Consider the following 7,379-nt stretch of genomic DNA (forward strand, 5'->3'; position numbering starts at 1 on the left):
TTTTTTTTGTAGAAATGGAAGTCTCGCTATGTTTTCCAGAATGGTCTCAAACTCCTGGGCTCAAGCAATCCTGCCTCAGACTCCCAAAGCACTGGGATTATAAGCATGAGCCACCATGCCCAGCCCTAACTTACTATCTTATCACATTGATTATAGAAAAGTCTCCACTTTTCAGATATGAGACTTTGCTTTCTATCCCTAAATTAATTTGGGACCTAATCAACCATAGTATAAATAGAGCAACACGGCAACATGCCCTTCCTTACCCAGAGGTCAGTGTTTTTTCAACCTCAACTTCCCAGAACCCATCCTAGAATGCAGAAGTGAGCAAATGAAACACTTTAAACACTCGAAGTAGCATCTGAGAGTCTCCACCATACAGTGATGACGTTCTCTTTATAGCCCCACTCAGAACTGGAAACTGACTCATTTCATTTACAATTTATGACAGTCTTGGCTAACTTTTTCCCCTGGCCCGAAGATGTTTTGGAGTAACAAACTACAAGTGAATTGGGAGAGCAGCTGGGAGCAGGCACAAGAAGAGCAGAAAAAGCAACTGCCAACAGCTCGATACAGAATACAGACCGAAAGGCAAAAAGCAGACAAAGACTTTTGAAAGCACAGAATTCAACAACAGCAGTTCATAACAGTGACCCATAGCCATCCAGTGCATTAGGCGCAGAAAATTTGTATGGAGACTGAAAAGGCAGAAACTGTTGTGATGCGGGTAGGTAAGCTCCTGTTTTTATAAAAATTTACTTATATGGGGATTTCATTCCTTAATAAAATAGGATAGCTGAGGCACTGCTAATGTAATTGAAGAGGGGCTCATTTCAGCACTTTTATTTGGTCATTTTACATTATTTTCTGTTGAGTTATTGCATGAAGGATCTATGTGCCCAGAGAGGGCAGGCCCATGTGGGTTTTGCCCATGTGTCTATACTTTGCATAAACACAATAAGGTGCTTAATGAATGTCTGGTGATGATGATGATCAAGAGCTTAATAACAGGGTCTTCTCTAAAGGCTGATTAATGGGGCTTCAAGTTAATATCTTCTCATTCTCTCCTTGCACTCATATTTTTGGTGTGTGTATGGGAGTGGGGGGTAGAAGGACTCTAAATTGAGTATCCATTGGAAAGAATGTAGAAAGGCTATTCTATTTAAATAGTAGATAGCTTTTACAAAATACTTGCTGATGGTGAAATAAAATATCCAAAATTATATTCCTATGACACATTATTTGGATATATCTTATTTATTCAAACTCCATTTCCAAGATTGTATAATCATACTTGCTATTTACAACATCTGAAATGGACCTGCAAAGTTAAGTGGTCTTTGGTTCAATCAATGAATTATCTGGCAATAGACCTATGTACTAGAAAACCAAGCGGTGCTGACAGTTCCTGTGATCCTACAGTTCTGCCATGACACACACAAGGCCATTTAATTTTCTACTTGAATATAGCAGGTGGTAACTCTTTAGTCACCGGCTCTCATCCACCAGTTAGTTTAATTCTTATTACCATTAAGTCAAGCATAAAAACAATAAAACTAACCCTGCCTTAAATAGGATCCACTCACCAGCTTCCTTGTTGCCATCCACTGTGCCATCATTCTTCCAGATTTAATGTGCAGGAAGTTATCTTAGATCTGCCCCTCCCGCAGCCTCCTCAAATCCATTTTTAGTGACAATGTTCTATAGCTCTCCTGAGCCACATGTGTCTTTTATCTCTCCACTTTTCACTATTGTCTTTGTCTAAGCTCTTAGCCTTCTTACCTCTCAGATAACTTCAGCAGCTTCCTGACTAGCTTCCCCATCTCTGGTTACTTTCTTCTCCAGTCCACCTAGAATTTCATTAACAGGATAATTTGCTTTAAATTCTGCTTTTAATTTGTCATGTCCTAAGCCCTTCACTGGCAACTTATATCATTTCATATTTATGAGTCCATAAATATGAGAAAAACTCCATAAGCAGGAAAACATTATAGACTTGGCATCGTCACAGTAATGACTCCTCCTGGATGTGACATAACATGACCCATCTTCCCTGAAGTATAACCTGATTTGAAGCTGCTGGCCAACGTGCCACACTGGGCTCTGGTTAGGTCAGGCTTGTCACTGTCAGTGAGCATATCCTATTCTTCCTGCACCACTCTTCCCTCCAGGGGCTGAATGAAAGTACAGGCGGGAGTTTTTTATATTGTGAAATGACCAGACCTACAAGGTTTGCCCAAGAGCTCTGTTCTTGACCCCCTGTCTTGTTTATTTTATTAAAGCCTTGGATGAAAATAGATTACATTCTTATCAAATTTGCACATATTGAAAATGGGGGGAAACAAAAGCTACACCAGATGACAAGATCAAAGTTCAAAGAGAACTCCAACGAGAGATCAAAATGAAGAGCACGAAATGTGACAGAAATAAATACATTTTGAATGTTAGATTCAAAGCTCCAACTGAACTGGATGGGGGAAGACCCTGTACAATTATTATTCTAAAAAATTATCAGGAGAGAAGGTCAGGATGAGGGTGAGAGGGTATGGATTAGTTACAAGGAAAAGATAAAAAAAGACAAAGGTTCTGCTTCCAAAATGGCCAATGTGCACTTAGGCTTAGTTAATAGACTTATGTTGGCTAAAAGAAGGGAGGGGCTAGCTACATGGTGTTCTTCACTGATGGGACAGCTCAAGAATATTTTCAATTCTGTTTTCTGTATCAATTGACAAATACATGAAGAATTATGAAGGATCTAGATATCATACATATAGTATAGACATAGATTTATAAAGAAATACATATAATACAGAGTTTATTCATGTTTGACCTGAAAGAAGTGACATAAAGAAAGGATGCAATGTCAGTGTTTTGAAGGAATATCTGAGTAGATTTCCTCCCTGTGGCTAAGGAAATAGGAACTAAATCCACTGGTGAAAGTTTGGAGGAGGTAAACTTTGGTTCAATAAAAAATATCATTTTCTATCCATGAGAGACATAAAGCAGTGGAATAAGGTGTCTTGAGAAATTAACTTCTTATGACTGGAAGTTTTCAAGTATAGACTGAGTGACATCATCACAGAAATTTTTCTGGCATTCTTGGAGTGCAGAAAGTTAGACTAGATAACCTAGACGAAAGAAGACTTTCTCCTTTCATCTCTAAGGTGTAATATTGGTCCTCACACCTTGTAAAGCCCTCTCCTCTCCCATCTCCACACAACACATCATATTTTCTTTCCACTGACAGACATCTCTGTCTTTCTCACCAGACTGGGAGCTCTTTGAAGGTAGAGATTCTATTTTTTATCTATATATCCCTGGCTTCTAGCATGATTCCTTAAGGAGCTGAGGTACTCAATATATTTCACTGAATTAACTGAATTATGAAGTTCTACTGAAAAAAAAATCCTATCTACCCTTCAGTGTCCGGCACAAATTTCCACTTTCCACAGAAAACCTTCCCTGATCACTCCTATAGCATATATTCTGTGTCAGACAATTTGCCACATGTAATTTTCTGTTTCTTTCTTGTATAATGTTGTTTACTATGTGCCATGTCTATCATCCCAACTAGACTGTCAGTTCCCAATGAACAAAAGAATACCCATTCATGATCTCATGGAAGTGGAGAGTACAGTGATGGTTAACAGAGGCTGAGAAGGACAGTGGGGAGAAGGAATAAAGAGGGGTTGATTAATTAGTACAAAAATACAATTAGATAGAAGAAATAAGACCTAGTCCTCAATAGCAAAATAGGGTGACTATAGTTAACAATAACTTATTAAATACTTCAAAGTAACTAGAAGAGTAGACTTGGAATGTTCCCAACACAAAGAAATGACACATATTTGAGGTGATGGATATCCTATTACCCAGATCTGATCAGTGATACACATTGCATGCTTGTACCAAAATATTGCATGCACCCCACAAATATGTATAACCATTATGTATCCATAAGCATAAAAAATAAAATAAAATAAATACCATTTTAAAATTATGCCTTATTGCCATGCTCAGGACAGAACGGGCTACTGATAATGTGCTCACTGATCGAGAAATAATATTGTAGAATGTTTTGGTGTTAAAGAATCATATTCCACGTTTTAATTACAAAGAGAAAAATGGTAACTTTACAGTGGAGAAATGTGAGAGATAGAACCGTACCCAAGTAATCAAAATTTACATCACCCGGGAGACAACGTCTTGCCATAATCGACCCTGAGAAGATGCAGTGAAAAGGGCACATCGTTGCTTGCGTGGTGTTTCTGCCAAAAATGAAAAACCTCCATCTAATCACAAGGAAACACCAGACAAACCCAAACTGAGGGACAGTCTGCAAGATATCTGACCAGTAGTAAGCCACAGAAAAGCTGAGACACTGTCACAGATTAAGACTGAGCAAATGTGACACTGCATGCAATGTGGGATCTTGGATTGGATCCTGGACCTGAAAAAGGACATCTATGGGAAAAGTTGAGAAATTCTAATGAGGTTTGTAGATCAGTCAGTAGTATTATAACCAAGTTAACTTCCTGGCTTGGATACTATGGTTATGAAGACGTTAACTTTAGGGGAAGCTAGATGAAGGCTCTATGAGAATACTGCACTATTTTTGCACCTTGTCTATAAGTGTAAAATTACTTCAAAATAAAACGTTAAATAAGATTTATGAGTTTGGTTTTCAACTCGAGTGAGGATCCAAACAACGAAGGCAGATACCGCGAACCAAAATGAATAAGGTGCACTCCATTCTTGTTACTTGCGGTAGCTGTGTTCTACGTGGTTGCTGCGAATAGCGAATTAGCGAATACTAAAGCATTGCTCCTAGGGGAAATATAGGGTTCGTTTCCTAAAAGCCTCTGGCCACATTTTTGTCAGCTGATCAATGCACAACATTGTTTTATGTGTGTTTCTGTTTAAAGACATACTATTTAATATGTATTGTTGATTCATTAACAATGAACTCATAGCTTAAAGTCCTGTAACTCATGCCTGAATGAAGTTTATTAGCCACATATTTTCTTCATCAGGCACATCACAACCTTCTTATGCTTAGGAACTCTAGCCAGCACTTCAACATTACACTTGGGAGTCATTTTAAACAGCAAAATCATCAACAGAAAGCATACAAATGCAAAGAACAGTGGCATCGGGTGACACACATTTTTTGCCACTCTGTACATGTCCATAAATGATTACAGAAGTTCAGCAAGTGTTAATTTGGGGATTTCAAATACATTTTAGTGAGTGGGCTAACTCACAATATGGAATCTATGGATAATGAGGATTGACTGTACCTAGAAACACGCACAATGATTGTGAACTTCTTGGCAGTCACCTTGAGTCAACAAGAAATAAGTATAATGATATTTGCATTTGAAATGATACAGAGAATTCTTGAAAGATTAGCAACTTAGTAAGTAACTTAGTTCTATCTCATTTTATGGTCTTTTTCCTCATCCTGGCTACACTAAGGATTTTTCTAGTACCCTGGCTTCATCAATGCTAACGATATTTGTCTCCTTTCCATTTTAGTCATCAGTAAACACAGCCACAACCTGAACTTCAGTTTCAGTATCCCCAACTGCTTCACCTTCAGGAAGTCACTTCTTAATTACCACATATCCCACTCTCCACTTCTATTGAATCTATTCAACTTCCACTTAAGGCCTAAAAACTAAAACTCCTACTTATTCCCCCAGTCAATCACTCTCTTCTAGCTGTGCTTTATTTAGTCAGTAATACTTGGGAAGTTATTTTGATGATGCTTTCACTAGCACCCCACAATCCACTATCGTTTGATCTTTTACAAGTTTTTATCTTCCAAACTACGATCGCGGTAATCAGTTTTGTTTTTTGTGTGTCCATTGCTGGTCTGCCAACTATTTCTGCAAAAATTCACAAACACATATTGTTTAAATGCAAAATAAATTAATTTACCTAATCAACCTTCAACAAGTCTTCATTGTTCTTATTCTTATTGATCTACTTAAAATCCAATTGCACAGACAGGATCTGCCAAATATTCCCTCCTTTCTACACACACTGCCAACACTCTATTTCAGACTGATACATAGATCACCTGAGCCTATGGTAATAAGTTCCTAACTAGTCTCTCCACATCCTGTCCTGTCCACTTTATAAGCTAATTAATCATCTAAAGTAGACAGTTAATCAACCTACATGCTCCCCATAGCTACCTGGCAAAAGTTCAAACACCTTTACATGGCATTCAAATTCTTCTACGAACTGACTTCAGATTACTTGTAAAGCCTTTTCTTCTACTAAACCTATTTGCAAACTATGTCTCAGCCCAAATAGACTATTTGCATTCTTGAAGATGTCCTATTTCTCTCTAATCAAGTCCCCTGTCTGCACTTTTCTCTTTATGTGGAATATTTTGCCCCTCATCTCTGTCCATCAAAACTTTACCTGTTCTTCAAGCCCCAATATAAAGTACATCTCTCCATGAAGCCTACTCTGATTTTACAATTGGAAATAGTCTCTTCCTTGGATTCACTATAGCACTTCGGAACTGCAGTTAATGCATTTGTATTTGTAATTATTTTATTCTTCACACTACATTTCAAGATCGTTGAGGGCAGGAAATACCATTTCAATCTTGCATTTACCACAGCACCTAGCATAAATGCTCAGTAAAGTACTATTTAATACATGAATGAATAAATGTGCCTCCCATATGCTTAATATGTATATGTATGTAATATATAATGTATAGATAGATACATTTACATGTAACCTCTGTATAACAGTTAAAATTGAACTAGGTACAACACATTGTCAATGGACCATATTATTGGTAGATTAAAACTGGCAGTAGACATAGGAAAAAAAGAAAAAACAAGAGTGGTAAATTAAGAATTATTTGACAGGCCAAAATAAAATTGATTGGGAAAACCTACGTGTGATTAACTATTATAATATTAACTTTTTAGGCAGGATTGTATTGAAATCTTCCCAGATATAGAAATTTATGTACTTTATTCCTAGGAATCCAAAAGAAAACATAAGAATAAACATATTCAATGAATCTTAAATTGAATAGACATTGCTAGACACAGTTAATACTATAATGGCACATCACTTAACTTGAAGGACTTTCCAATTTTGATTAAATGAAAAAAGTAACTCCTTCTTTATTCTCTATTCCATTTGCACAGTGAATACTAACAAAATAAATTGCCATCATTACCATCACTATCAACATCATCATAAAATGTATTTCTTAGTTAAAAAAACTTCAAAAACTATACTAAGAGATGTAGCTCTGTAGGAAGCTACAACTGTAGAAGCTTAGTAACATCAAAGCAAAGCAATTTATCAATTTCATGACTATGATGGTTTTATTTACATCT

This window comes from Rhinopithecus bieti, unplaced genomic scaffold (genome assembly GCF_001698545.2).
Source record: "Rhinopithecus bieti isolate Rb0 unplaced genomic scaffold, ASM169854v2 scaffold_70802, whole genome shotgun sequence".
In the NCBI taxonomy this organism is placed as follows: domain Eukaryota; kingdom Metazoa; phylum Chordata; class Mammalia; order Primates; family Cercopithecidae; genus Rhinopithecus; species Rhinopithecus bieti.